This window comes from Halichoerus grypus, chromosome X (genome assembly GCF_964656455.1).
Source record: "Halichoerus grypus chromosome X, mHalGry1.hap1.1, whole genome shotgun sequence".
NCBI lineage: Eukaryota > Metazoa > Chordata > Mammalia > Carnivora > Phocidae > Halichoerus > Halichoerus grypus.
The window spans coordinates 128,466,281-128,482,152 of record NC_135727.1 but is presented as its reverse complement, the minus strand read 5'-3'; the positions used below and the strand labels follow the sequence as shown (position 1 = coordinate 128,482,152).

The window sequence follows — 15,872 nt, the reverse complement described above, 5'->3', positions numbered from 1 at the left end:
CTCTCCCATGCCTCTACCACATAGCCACCCTATGACCTTGGTGAAGACATCTAACCTTCAGTGTTGAGTTTCCTCAGCTCTAAAGTAAAGATCGTAATTGTGTGGTAGGTGGAATGATGGCCCCCCAAAGATGCCCCCATGTTAACCCCCAGAACCTCTGAATATGTTATGTTCTGTGGAAAACAGGCATATAGGTTGCAGATAGAATTACGGGTGCTAATCGGTTGACCTGGAGATGGGGAGATGATCCTGGATCCCCCCAGGTGGGCCCAAAGGAAGGATGAGGATCGTTAGAAAAGAACGAGGGACACAGAAGAGAGCGAACCAGAGAGATCATAGTATGAGAAGGACTGAAGCCAGGGGCTTTGGAGCCAGAGGAAGGGGGCAATGAGCCAAGGAATGGGGCAGCCTCTGGGAGCTCTGGCAAAGAAACAGATTCTCCCCTAGAGCCTGGGAAGAAATGCAGCCCTGCTGCCATGTTGATTCTAGATCCGTAAGACTCATTGTGGACTTCGGAACTCCAGAAGTGTAACATCATAAATGTGTGTTGTCTTAAGCCACTGAGTTTGTAGTAATTTGTTGCAGCCGCCATAGGAAACCAATATGAATGGTAAGTACTGGATACAGCGGTTGAGATGATTGAGTCAGTATATAAAAAGCACTTGGAACAGATCCTAGCACAGATGAAAAGCTATCTGATTGTCAGCCTATGTTATGGTTGATAGCCCAAAGAGATAACGCTGGGTTCAGGAGGTAGAATGCTAGGGTGGTACGGTGAAAAAAGAAATAACGGTATTTGGGGGCACATGATTCCCCTTATATTGTGCACGTAAATAACATCCTATTCCATCTATCATTGTTTTGATTCCACAAGCATCATAAAATATCTTGGTATGTGTCTATTTGCTGTATAGGATGGTCTAGACTGACTTATAATTCTAGCCAGTTGCCACATAACAGATTACTCATGCAGAATCATGTCCTTTGAACATGAAAAACTGCTTAGAGGTAGAAGAACCTCTGGACATTTTTAAAGAACACCAGGAGGCATCTACAAAGTTGACACATCCGACGTTTAGAAAGTGGGACGATGATGGAGGCCGACAGATTTCAGATGGTGCTATGAACCTGGCCTGCTCGTAGCGCTCTCCCTCTGTGTTCTCGAATATTACTATGGCTTCTATAACCACCAGACATAAAAGGCGGTCTACATGACATACTGGAGCACAATCAGATGTGATCATGTTCACCCACTAACTTCCGATAACTGAGGAAATCACACAATTCATCTACTGATTTTGTCACTCTGTAGTTCTAGGAAGGCACCATCTCCTTTGATCCTCGTGGACCCAATGGACAAGACAGTCACTGAACAAGAGCCCACAGTGATTTTTCCGGCAACCAATTCACTTCCTTAGAGCTCACTTTCTACCCAATGGACACGATATCTCTGCTTAACCTGTTCCACAATCAAATAGGACCATGTATATGAAAGGAAGGTTGAAAACCACAGAGCAAACAAATGCATCCATAATTATTGTAGCGGGCACGGACTATTTCATTGTATTTAAAATCAGATATTGCAATGTGCTGACAGTCACTATCATCACCAGCGTGCACATCATTCAAGATCATGTGCAATGAGCCTGAGAAACACATCTCCCTCACTGACTTATCCTAAAAAGGAGTAAAATATAGAAATGCTAAGCATATATTGATCTTGTCACTCGTGTGAGTGTGCTGACACAGTTTACATAACTCAGGTAAAACCGAGGAAAGCTAAATTCCATGGTACTGGCAAAGAGACAACATCAAGTCAAGCTTTTGAAGGTCAGAGCCAAGAAAGCTCCCAGATCTTAAGACCTAAAAAAACACCAAACCTCTGAGAATGGCATGGTAAGGAAAATCAGGCATATTTTGATGACAAAAAGCTATAAAACATTAATATACTCAAGCGAAGGGGATAAAGCCTCCGGTAATGTCATCCCAGCAATACGATCATACCATCCTAAATGTAAACCATTTTCCGTGAGTGTCAAGGGCTTTGAAAAGTCATTTAAAAAAAGAGTAGGCTAAACTTTAGAGTCCTGCTATTTATGTGATTTTTATGGCATTGCTAAGAGAGAGAAACCCTGATGTTGGAATTTCCCAGGGTGCATGTGGGGTACCATGGTCTGGCCACTAGATGGGTGCTCACTGACTCTGATGCCCTCATCAGCTCAGTATTGGGTTCACACCATCCTCCTCAGCTCAGTGCTCGGTTCACGTGCTCCTCATCTGCTCAGTGTTGGGTTCACACCCTCCTCATCTGCTCAGTGTTGGGCTCACACCAACCTCATCTGCTCAGTGTTGGGCTCACACCAACCTCATCTGCTCAGTGTTGGGCTCACACCAACCTTATCTGCTCAGTGTTGGGTTCACACCACCCTCATCCGCTCAGTGTTGGGCTCACACCATCCTCCTCTGCTCAGTGTTGGGCTCACACCATCCTCCTCTGCTCAGTGCTCGGTTAACATGCTCCTCATCTGCTCAGTGTTGGGTTCACACCCTCATCTGCTCAGAGGGCTCTCACTAACCTCAGCTTTCTCTTTACTGACTACTTGCCACCCGAAACCCAACCTCTCAGGTCAAGCGGGTGGAGAGAGCAGGTGCTTCTCTCTCAGGACCAAAAGGCAAGTGCAAATCACAAGGACACCATCAAAGTTCCAGTTGAAGCCAAGTGCAAAAACAAGATGGAGAAGGAGGTGGCTTCTTCTCAGCTTACAAGGCTGTGACGTGGGGTCCCTTTCTGACTTCCTAAGGACATCTCCTTATGACTCCCTGCCATTTACTAGTTATCACGCTGAAGTCAAGTGACCACCTTTTCAGAGCTTATGAGACATGATTAAAATAGATTAATGTCCTGTCACTGAGATCCCTTTGAGTTTTTAGTAAATTCACCTCATTTTGTGCTTGAAAAATGGATGTGTAGCTTTCGGAACTGGGTTCAATTTGAAAAGACTTGAACACAAGAAACCTACAAAGAACAAAAGTGCTAAGTACATAAGCACATGAGCAAGCGTTACACTAAACCTAATGAAAGGCTCCCAATGGAACGCTGGATATGTCCGTTTATTGTAGATAATGAATGCTGAATGCATTTGTTTACTGTTTATAAACAGAAAGTAGCAGCAGAGACTGTGTTAAGAAAAAAATCTTTGACTATGATTTTCCTCAAAAAAATAATAGGAGAGAGATCAGAGTTGCTGTAAACTCCAGGTAAGTGGTTCTCTACATGACCTTCACAAGGTCTAAACTGCTGACAGCAATTTCTTTTTTTTTTTTTGCAATCTTCACTTTGATTTTTTGATGTGATTTTGAAAGCATTATTCTTTAGGATCTCCCCTGGAGCAGAGCCATATGCAATGGCACAAGGTTATCGGTTCATTTCCACTACTGGGGCCTATATTTTTCTTTAAGTCAAGTGAAGGTAAAGCATTCCTGGGGAAAACACTATCACATTAGAAGGCACCAATATTTTGCCTGTCTCCCTCTAAGCGACAGTGATAAGTCTTTGTGCTTTGGGGAGAACTTCATTCTCATCTTCCTTGGTACATCCACAGCTCTCCGGAACATTAGGATGGGGTATGGTCATTTGGAACCTTGGCCCTCTTTTGACAACTCTGCATGCATGTTAATAAATTCTAGCAGATGATAACAAAGAACCCTCAAGTTTAATACCTTCTTTAATAATCCATTACAATATACCTCACACAGAGATGCACATGCTATGGAATGAACATGAATACACTTAGAAGAGATGGACAAAGTCATGACGCTATCACCAAGGATTGACTTCATTGCTCTTGTGTTATTAATTCAATAAATTCAATAATTAAATATTAGTTCAATTAATTCAATAAATCACTTTGGACCACGTGGGGTTACTATGTCAGAGGGGGTGGTGGTTACCATAATACAAAATATGTCCTATACTTGAGGGATTTTTCAGGCTCATCGGGAAGTCAGACATTTAAGTAAATGGGCAGGAGAATGCCGAAAACGAAGGTGCCCTCTTCAATAAGTGATTATCATGGAGGAGAAAGGCTTCCCTGGGAAATGACATTCAGGTGACCTCATGACATAAGATGGAACGGGGTTTTTTTCAGGAACTCAGATCCAGGAAGAAAGGTCAGCTAAGGGAGGGGAAGAAAGCAATACCTGAAGACACATGAGGGTCTGAGTCAACACCACTGATTCTGGAAGGTTCTAAATAGTTTGAGCTGCCCAGGACAGAGCATGTGGAGGGATGTGAGAAATGGGATGCAATAGGGAGCCTGGGGCCAAGTCACCAGAGGCCATTGCAGCAGCCCCCAGTCTTTGTTCATACAAGGGGAGGGGTCCTCCAGACACACCCACTCTCAAGTACAGAGGGTGGGATTCCAGAAGGAGACAGAGCAAAGAAGGAAGGAACATGCTAAGCGCATATGCTTGTGAGCGAGAGCTAAACTAAACCTTAATGAACGAGAAGTGAGGAGGGCTCTTATGGAGAGTCTGAGAAGCAGCCTCGGGAAGGAGGAGGAGAAACAAGAGCTTGTCAGGCATGATAAGAGCATCCCAAGGAAGGGGACGGATGTCCTAGAGGTCACTGACGAGGACAGTTGAGATGCATCTACAGACACTCCCAAGGTCATGGACAAGATCGTGGCCGCCTACATGTGGTAAGCTGAATAATGCACCCCCCCCCCAAAGTCATGCACTTCCAAATCCCCAGAATCCCTGATCCTGGAGCAACAGGGCACTGACCCCTGTGCAACTGGAAATCCACATCTAACTTCTGACTCCCCCAAAATGTACCTACTTGCAGCTGACTGTTGAGTGCAAGTCTTACTAAAAACATAAAGTCAATTAACACATATGTTGTATGTTCTACGTATTCTGTACTGTATTCATACAACAAAGTAAGCTAGAGAAAAGAAAACGTTCTTAAGAAAATCACAAGGAAGAGAAAATACATTTACAAGACTGTATTGATAAAAAGGAATTCAGGGCATCTGGGTGGGTCAGTCGGTTAAGCATCTGCCTTCAGTTCAGGTCATGATCTCGGGGTCCTGGGATCAAGCCCTGCGTCAGACTCTGCTCAGTGGAGAGTCTGCTTCTCCCTCTCCCTCTGCCTCCCACTCTCCCTGCTTGTGCTCTTTCTCTCTCTGCCCAATAAATAAATAAAATCTTAAAAAAGAAATTCTATGTATCAGTGGACCCAGGCATTTCAGACCCATATTTTTCAAGAGTCAACGTTATATAACCTTCCACAGCAAAGGACTTTACGAGGACTATGCGGATGTGATTAAATGTAGGGTCTTGAGATAGGGAATGGTGCTGGATGATCCGGGTGAGCCCAGAGGAATGACAAGGTCCTGAATAGAAGAAGGCAGCAGGGAGTCAGAGAAGGAGATAGAACTGGATGTGACCAGATGTGACCAGTGAAGCAGAGGGGTGAAAAGTGATCTGGGACCCCAAGCTAAGGATTCCTGGCAGCCCCCTGATGTGCAAAAACACAAGGAAATGCGTTCTCTCCTAGAGCTTGCAAAAGGCATCAGCCCGGGGGGAACACTCGGGTATTTACCCCCAATAACTGACATCCAGAGCTGTATTTATTCAGGTGTGCTGTGCAGACCATTAAGGTTGTGATCATCAGTTAAAGCTGCCATGAGAAATTCATACCTGGCAGAAAGAATAGCAACGGAGGAAGGTAACTGTCACTAAGCGTTTCTTAAGAAATACAGAGCAGGTACAGAGCAGCAGGATTGTGCCTTTTGGACGTGCAAGATTGCCAGTGCATTTCCAAATACAGGGCATATTAAGAAACCTAGATGAAAGATCCTCAAGCGTCTAGCGGTGAGGACGCGGACGCCATGACACCTGGTGTTTGCTTTCTCAGCCCCAAACGGTCAAATCACTTGGTAAGTTCTTTTGAAAGCAGTTTAGCCATTTCCATACAAAAAAAAAAAAAGAATTGCTCCAATGACTCTTTAATATAGAAGATCCACTCATGGATCTTTACTACACAAAAACAAGATGGCAGCACTGTTGAACATGACTTCAGATGTTCTCATGCACTGTAGATGAAACTGATTTAAACGGACTTCCTCCTTAAATCTGTTCTAATTCTGGTCAGATATTCTGGAATCCCAACTCAGTAATATCTTACTCCTTTTAAAAAATGTAAGCGATGGCCGATGTCACATCATCTCCAAGACTGGTTCTAGGACTTAACCACAGAAATTGAAATGCTTTTTAAATACCTGACAACCCGTTGATGGTAAAACGGGTTCGGCACCGTGAGACATTTACACAGTAATCTGATGTTTCCGAGCAGAAAATGATAAATGACAGTTATTCACTGTCAGCTGTAGTTGCCCTCATTCATTAATTTTTGAGCAAGTATTTGGTTTAAATATTTTAAACATGCAACTTATGATATCATATCAAAAGAATTAAATTAGGGGCTCGTGGGTGGTATAGTTGGTGGAGTGTCCCACTCTTGGTTTCGGCTCAGCTCATGATCTCAAGGCCGTGACATGGAGCCCCACGTCAGGATCCACGCTCCGCGGGGAGTCCCCTTGAGATCCTCTCCCTCTGCCCCTCCCCCCTGCTCTCTCTGTCACTCTAAAATGAATAAATCTTTAAAAAGAATTAAATTAGTCGAGACTTCTAATGAAGTCATGATTATAAAAGGCTTTTACATGTAAATCCTACAAGTGACAGACCACAGGAACACCTATTCCAAAACACTAACTCTGTGGGCAGCCCACTTCCCATTGTAAACTTCACCTTCGTTATCAATCGGTAACTTTGGAAAGGTAAGAAATTCATGGGGACACCTATCTTGGACACAGAGTGCTCTTCATTTATCCTACCCCCTCTGCTTATCACCTTGCCAGATTTTATTTGTTAACCTTCTTCCCAGAACAGCATAATTTGAACAAGCCAATCAATTACCATTAAAAGCCCAAGCGAAAGACCAAGTGTTCCCCAAGGAAGGCTTGAATTTTCTAAGTAATTGGAGAAGAAAATACAGCAGCTAAAATACTAGTCCATTTAGAAGACTTAATTACAGATAAGTCAATGCTAAATAATTTATATTCTTCTGTGCATATATATGAGACTAGAACAAATACCAGGGGCAGGGAGAAACAACCTTCTAGAGTCTACACTGCATTGCTTCCAAGTGCCTATCACCTATAGACAAACACCGTAAGACACCGTATTTCTTTTCTTCTTATTCCATGTTTGCAAAAATTGAAGGAAGAAAATAATACTTATTCGTCTCTGGGTAAAAATAAGATGCTTGGTTTTTCTGAATGTGATATTGGGATTTATAATAAGAAAAATTTATTTGATCTTCACCTTTCTAGCACAGAGCTCCTAAAACCCTTGGAATTTACTAAGTGGTAAGAGCAATGAAGGTGCTTTTGGTTAGGTTATGAGGTGATTTTTGGAAAGCATCTAGGAATGGGTGCTGGTTGCTAATGGAGACATCTGTGTGATTGATTAGAGGGCTGGAACTTTCTGTCCTACCTCTGACTTACCTACCTCTGACCCCCGCGAGGGCTGGAGGTTGGATCTGTCACCAGCGCCCAATGATTTAATCAATCCTGTCTGTGTAATGAAGAAGCCTCCATAAAAACCCAAAAGGATGGGGTTCAGAGAGCTTGCAGGTTGGTGAACATGGAGAGGTTTGGGGAGAGAGGCAGACGTGGAGAGACCGTGGACGATGCTCCATGCCCATTGTCCACACCTTACTCGGGGCCGTTCCTGATTTACAGCCTTTAATAATAAGCCTATAATCTAGTGAGTGACATGTTTCTTTTTACGTTCTGTGAACCAGCTGCTTTAGCAGATTAATGAAACCCACGGAGGGGACCGTTGGAACCTCTGATCGATACAGCTTGTGGGTCAGAAGCACAAGTACGAGCATGAACTTGCAGTTGGTGTCTGAAGTGTAAGGTGGGCATTCTTGTAGGACTGAGCCCTCACCCTGTGGGATCTGACACTGTCTGCACGTAGATAATGTTGGCATCACATTAAATTGCAGGACACCCAGTGGCTGTCAGAGACCTTCTTCACGGTGTGGGAAACCCTCCCCAGCACACATACCCTAATTGGTGGTCAGACCTCCCTTACTAAAACGTATTTTCTGCAATAATGTAATCATGGTAAGAAAGAACTGCAGAAGGATTTTCTGTATAATAGAAAAAAGGTGCATCCTCTTAGAGGCTGGTCAGCTCTGGACCAATTTGTAGGGAAACTTCAGGCGTGGAAGGACGCCTTCCCAGGGTCGGATGAAATTGGCATCTTGCAGGCTCATTCCCTTCCCTTCTCAGCTGAAGGGACAGGAGGAGATAAGAGGATTCGTCCACTGTCACTCTCCTATGTGGTCTACTTAGCCAGGACTAGACTTTGCCCCACTTCAAAACTACGGGGTTGAGCATGTTGACCCGCATTCACCCAACACTTCCTGAGAATCTCCTACATGCCATGCACTGGGCTCAGTACGGGGAAGAGTGAAAATGTTCTACTTCAATTTCCAACTGCATCTAAAGGACACTGTGAAGGTTCATGTGAGGGAACGGGGAACGGTGCTCCCCTCCAGCGTATTAACCACGTTCGTGTGGATTAGGTTACATTCTGCCTCACCAAAGTTTTGCCTTTCCCCATCAACCCCACCTCATGGTTAAATAAATTCATACTGAGGGACACCACAGAAACTCCTGTATCATCAATCGCTACAGAAGGGGAAAGAAGTAGGGGCATATAAGGGAACATTCTTAAGCAAAAGATCCTCCATCATCTACAAGTGAAATATATTTTGTTGATATTTACTATCACAGCACGGCAAGTATGACATCCAATAACCTGCCGGAGAAAAACAAAACAACCCCATTCCCTATGGATATTAATTACCCACTTCAAGGAAGCCTGCTGAGTCAGAATTATCTTGCTCTCAAATTCTCAAACACACCAAAAATGGAATCCATGAATCCCCTGGCTTTAACTTTATCAAATGCACTTTGCTGAAAAGTTTAGTGAAGCAGGATAAAAAGTCACAATAATTGCCTGCACTTAATCAAGTGTTCTTTTCTTCTAGATCACAAAACAAATGGACGGGGGCATGGCAACACCGGTCAATATGGCTCCCCACGGTCAACTGGCTTAATTGGGAGCCTGAGCCCCACCAGACACAGCAATCAGAATTATTGCTGCAACAGCTAAAGAGGATGCACGCTAAACGGTGTGTGTTAGCAGCCTCACACACGCTGTGTGGATGGTCGTCAAATCTCTCCCTGGTGCATGGAGATTTCACAGGTGATATTCCCGAGGGCTCCCAGACCCCACTCATGCATGCATCCCACGCTGCAGGTTACAAACACCTGCTCTGTGTCTAAAAGGGTGTAGAGGAGGCATTAATAGAATTCCCAATGTGAAAACATATACTATTGTATACATATATGTACATACATAATACATGCATACATGCTTGCACACACACATGTATCGTATGCACGTACATGTGTATATGCATGTATTATATAAGCACGCATAATTTATTTTATATTAATATTCATGACTGATTTGTGAATCCAAGATGTTCTCCATGAACGGCCTTCCCACTTTCCAAAAAACCATGCCACGCCCTAAGGTATGGATTGGGAAACTCATGGTATAGGGTCAAATAATAAATATTTTTGGCTTCCCAGGTCCTGTGCTCTGGACACCTTTTAACTCTGACACAGCATATGTAAAACAGCCATAGACAGAAAAAGTAAATGCCAGGGTGTGGCTATGTTCCAATAAACCTCTCTAAAAACAGGTGACTTGCCCACAGGTCATGGCAGACAGGTCATAGCTAGCTCACCTTACGCCTGCACGTGTTTCAAGGTCATTTACTCAAAAGTCGAGTTTAGTTATGTCCTCCAGAGAGCAACAGAATTAACTTATGCATAAATAACTCATAAATAGTGTAAAATGCTCTACTCAACTAGATACACTTGCCCCTTTATTCTACTCTGAAATATATCATTTTGGCAGAAAAGTGGCATTAAATTAGGGGTAAAAGCAACCAGTATTGTGTGGGTGCAAAGGACACATTATGGGTTTGGAAGATAGTTGAAAGGAAAAGGATTAAGGAGAACCAAAAACAAAGTATTTATTATATATTATATAAATCATATAATATTTATGTTATTTATTATATTTATGTAAATTTTATATTATTATATTTAAGTCTATATCCCAGTTGCTGTACCAAATGGATTTACAGAACTCCTCTGTGTCCCTCTGAATCACAAAATATTTAATAAAAGATCTATCGGCATAACGAGTTCAGAACTAAATAGAGTATAAACAAACTATCTCAACATTCAAATTTATTCTTAGCCCCTACACTAGTCCTCATCATCAGCATCTTTGATACACTCATAAATTCAGTTCCATATAATCCTGAAGTTCCCAATTCCTGGTTCATCTCTGGATCCTCTCATTTAAAAATGAAAATTACGATTCCGGGATTGCCGTGGAAGGAATTATCCTTGGTCATCGGTTTTGAATTGAACTAATAAGCCATCTTGGGAATAAAATCAAGGAATTTCTAACGCCAACCCAGACAGCTATGAAAATCCATTGCAAAGAGCCTCCCTTCACAGAGATTACAAAAGCAGAAAATGCTCAGGCAACATTGTATAGAAAATGTGATTCAAGTGGCATACGTTGAAATTTTAAAGTATCAGAGAGGCTTCCTGAATGATCTGTTTTTCCTAGGCAGCTGGTTTTCTTCATTTATAATCTCAGAAGCCCCATTGTGAATGGGGAATGGACGCCTGTCTCTCTATTCTTTACATCTATCAGCAGACCTAGATCAAGGCACCATTGCCCCATGCACAAGCCTGCACCCCTCGTGAATGACAATGACTCCAAATGAAGACCCATGGAGTTCTCAGTTCTCATGGACACATGTTGGGAATGCCCGAACAGGAAAACTCCCTGTCGTGAGCTTTGCATCTAGCCATGCATCTGTCCTCAGCATATAATATAGGAAGTTCCAACTTGGGATCACCCCTCGTCGAGGCCACCGTTAAGTGTGAGCGCCAAGCACACCCCGATTCAGACGTGCTCCAACTTGGGATCACCCCTTGTCGAGGCCACCTCAAAGTGTGAGCACCAAGCACACCCGGATTCAGATGGGTATTTAGACAACCTCTTGCACACACACACGTCGATAAAGCCTGGTCTAATTGCCCATGGCCAAAATCCAAAAGGCCTTTCTAGATTCAGAAGTCCTCATTCTCCCCTCCTGATTGTGCACTTTATATAATGTTCCCTCTGGGTTTCATTATGTGAACTGTCACATTATGAGCTGTGACGTCCACGGCTCGGAGCGCAATGCCAGACCTATTACCACGGCTTCTCCTTGGAAGCAGGACAGCCTGATTGTATTAAACAGAGTGCTCCTAGCACAGCGGCTACCGAAATGATTATGACCAAGATGCATCGGGTTGCTGTTACAAAATCAAATCGTGTGAGAAGGAAGACAAATCGTTCCAAGATTTCATGCCCCGGTTAGATAGCAATACTCCTCCAGATTGAGAAAAGGAAATAAAAACGGGGGTGAGGGGGGGAAGCCCAATATTTTTTTAGAAAGCTGCACAATTCAGAAGACAAAGGAATTTACATAATGGGCTGTTAATGATGATTTAGGTGTATGTGCTGATGAGAAATGCCTGTGTATGTCGAATGCCTTTGGTAAAATAACCTATACCAGCTAAAAATAGTAATCATTTTCCCATCTATCATCATCTTCCAAATTTGCATGTTAATAACAAAAGGGGGACAGCGTGAGTCTTTGTCAATTAAAAATAGTCTTTGAAAAAAGAACTAGCCCCCCTTTTTTTTTTATGGCAGGAAATGGGGGAGGAGTTTGGAAATCCAGTTTGTTGGGAACAAGGGTCTCATAGAAAAAACACGACCTTGACAATCCTGTAGAATCCAGGAATCCTATGTAAGTTTGTTACCGACAGAGGAAAGATATGGAAATTATGTGGTCGGGTCTAAAGAAGCTAAAAGCCGTTTGTGGTCTCAATGGTGGAAAATGTTTGGAAGCCTGGTATTCACAGTGATGAGAAAGATGGTAGATAACGAATACGTGAGTAATATAATCATAATACTACCTCAGCAGGGCTTGAATTGACAGCTGAGCCATGAAAAGACATAACCATTTACCTGAAACATATTAAAACACATCCTTTCTCAAATCTAAGTATGGGAAGGGATGGGTCCAGATTTTGAAGGGTGCAATGATTTTACTAACAAGTGCTCCCAACCAGAGACCACAAAAGTATTCTACCCATTTCCCCTTCCCTGCGATGTGCTCTATTCCTGTTCTCCAGATAGAGAGAAAGATCCTGTGGTCTCAGTGGGCCCCTCGGCCTGCGTTAGAACCACACCTCTGACATTTTGGATCCCATTCTCGAGGGGCCACTGCCATTCAAATGCCCTTGTAGCTTGAGATGCTCAATGTAGAACAGAGTGGGCTTCCAGTGGCCAATGGGCTTGAGGGTAAATTTTGGAAAGGTTTATACGAGGTGAGTCAGGAAGCTGAGCCTCTCATCTGTGTAGACCTAATTCATGAGACATATTCAGCCTTGTCGCTATTTGGAGGAACAAGCAATTTTTACAAAATCCTCAATTTCCAACGCATGCCATTCTATGCACTCCACATGAGCTTGAAATCACCGCTTTGCCCTTTGGTTCATTTCCAATAGACTGTGAGAAAGAAAACTATTTTTACTACCAAAGGAGCCAGAAAGCATTGCTAGATTTGATTTACCCTGGCTGCAAATGCATCAATAACATAAGTCGGCGGAAGTCAACGATTTCGACACTCACCATTACATTGTCCTTCTAAGAAGATGCCTTCAAAAACACCTCCAGGGACATATACTTGCTGTCTTTTCCATCTCAACACATCTGTCCCTATTAAAATAAAAACGGCAAAGAGACATATTGGTCCACTCAATGAAAGAGATTGGTGTGCTTGCTTCAAAGCCAAGGTTCTATTGCTCACATAACCTTTCTTTTGGGTTGTTATAGGACCTAGCTGGTCATGGCAGAAAGTGATCTTTAACTGGGTTCTTAATAAGTCAAGCTGCTAATCACAACAGGACACCTGCACAGGTGTGTTTAACTGGAGAAGCCACAACCATCCATCCTGGTCCTCACGTGGCATGACGATTTAGAATCAATGGGAGACAGATTGAGGTTTCCAGTCTCGTCTGCATTCATTTGGGCTCTGTTCCATGTTTGTTGATGATGACAATCAATTTAGCCCATGTCTACCTGCCTTCCAGCTAATTTAGGAGTTTTCCATCTTTGCAAAACACAATTGGTGAAGAGAGTCAATCCGTGTTTTAGAAATCGTTTATCTGCAGACACTGCTCTTTCCCCTACAGCAACGGGTCAGGATGGGCGAGACCCAACACGGCGCCATGTGCTTGGCTCGGCTATGAGAAAACTCGTGTCTATTGGAGTAGTAATCATCCCAGGATCGTTGAGCATTATTCTTGTCATGTCAACATTGAATCTTCTCTTTAGAGGGCGACTCTCACCCAACGCTGCTCGTTCTACTTGCAAGTGAAGATCACAACAAGGCAAGTGGCTCCTTGTGAGCTATTGGACAGAACACCAACTTGCCGCCGACACCCACCACTTCAGAGTGCTAGGAAGCAGAGTGAGTGGAAAGAGAGACTACTTCATTTAATGCACTTGTCACGCTACCTCAAGGCTGGAGGAGTATCAGTACCAAGTAGATGAGGTCTTTGGGTTTCAAAGGTAATGAGCCAGCGCATTATTAAACTGAGGGAAGGCGGGGTCCTATTTTAATGATGCTTTGATTACTCATAACAACTAGCACAATTACTTATTATTAGGGGTTTCATGAACACTGTTGATTGAAATATATTTGTGAAAATGAATTCCTGTGTCAAAACAATCACAATGGCATTCATCATTGTTGACCCTTCTATAGCCATGCAGGGTGCCTATAGACATCTATTTTACAGTTAGAAAAACCGATGTCCACAGGCTAAGTCGTGCGGCTCATAGGCTTCGAGGCAGAGGGAGGAAGAACTGAGTCTCCCTGGACATCACTCACTTTACCAAATCAAGCTGCCTCTTCAGCTAAATGAACCATCATAGCTAACACGTACACAGTGGGTCAACATTTCACATACCGGCTGCTTTATATAGGGACTCTCTTTATCTTCTCAAGAACCGTAGAAGGTAGGGAAGAGCATTATCACCATGAGTTGAAAAAAGGGAATCAGAGGGCTACTGGGCAACTAGCCCAAGAGCACAGAGCTGCCAAAAGTAGGGCTGTCACACGAGGTACCTTGCTACCCGGGCTCAGGTGGGACAATGAACATCTTTTCTGTCCCACATCCTCCATCCCCACACTGTGGGAATCTACAGCTGAAATGGTTTTCGTCAGCAAAAGGGGGGCTATTTGACATCCCTAGCAAAGACAAACTCATAGTGCATGAGTGATGCACACAGTAGACACTCACTGAATACCAGCTTTATCATTAATACTACAACTTGAAAATTGGCCCTATTTCTATTTCACCTGATCCCAGGTCATCTCTTGGCTCTCACCCACAGGCAAGTGTTAAGTACACAACTACAAAGTTAACTATGTATGTAGTTCAGGAAAGTTCTAAAAACATTAGTATGGATTACGTCTGACTGGCTGTACTTTTTTTTTTTTTCTTGTGATGGGGTAGAGAAAAACGTTCCTTCATTATTATCTTAAGGTTGAGTTTTTGTTTGTTTCTTGGTTTGCTTTGTTTGTGTGTTTTTTTAAGGTACACAAGTAGGATGGAATGATTAATCATATTGCCATGCATTTTATTTTAAAATCTGATATTACTAAAGTCTGATAGAACAAAATCAATAGTCCCATCACGTGGACATCTAGCTGAGCGGAAGTCCCTGGAAAGAACTCTGTTCACCCGCACTCGTTCTGTCTGGGAGGACAGTATTTAAAGCTGGTGCACCCTCCATCAGGAATATCTCCACCTGTCCTGCTTCCCTCCCTCTGACCATCTCCCCTACTTCTCTTACTGGAGCCTACCCCCACCTTAGTGTATTATGTCTCCTGCTGTGCAAGGTTAAATACATTCCAAATATTCTTAGTTTCTTCTTCGAGGATAACCCTTCATGTGTGAACTCACAACACAACATTCTCCCAGACTGGTTTTTGTGTGAGAAACTGCCCCAACACTGAGAAGTCCGAGACAGAGAAGGGCCCATTATGACATCCATCCTAGTTATGCCACTTCGGGACCAACCGTTGAAATCAAGGGAGGATGCAAATCACCAACACTCCCCCATGCAAATATGCCACTTTTCTCATGTGTTTTCTGCTCCCTGATTCACCACAGGACATAATGCAGGAAGCCTTACTTCGTGTATTTGAAGCTAAATTATAAGATATAGTCACGAGCTGAATAGTATATCTCAAAGGTTAAAGAATAAATTCTCTAGATTAAAATACTACTTTTTTCTTAGATTAAAATACTTCTTGATTTTACTATTACATTTGGCCTGGATGGCCTATCTCGAAGGCCTTAAAGGACAGATAAACATGACTACAAATAGCTGATTATTTTGGATTATTTTGGAAATGATGTGACATTACATTGTATAATCTAAGTTTTGACATAGAAAGTATACCCTATCATACACTTCTCATTTGTAAAGACTTACACTGTACTTAATATGTATTCATTGATATAGAAAAGAATTTTTTTAAGTTTATTTTTTTTTTAGTCATCTCT

General features: G+C 42.8%; 1 protein-coding gene across 7 annotated transcripts in view; it reads right to left on the bottom strand.

Moving 5' to 3' along the window:
* The window catches only part of NLGN4X (neuroligin 4 X-linked), a 289,462-nt gene that overhangs the window by 241,364 nt on the left and 32,226 nt on the right, over positions 1 to 15,872 (bottom strand). For all 7 annotated transcript variants that reach the window (XM_078065083.1, XM_036068458.2, XM_078065085.1 and 4 more), the window contains exon 3: positions 12,925 to 13,011. The gene's annotated coding sequence lies outside the window, so the exon portion shown is untranslated. The remainder of the gene's footprint in view (positions 1 to 12,924; positions 13,012 to 15,872) is intronic.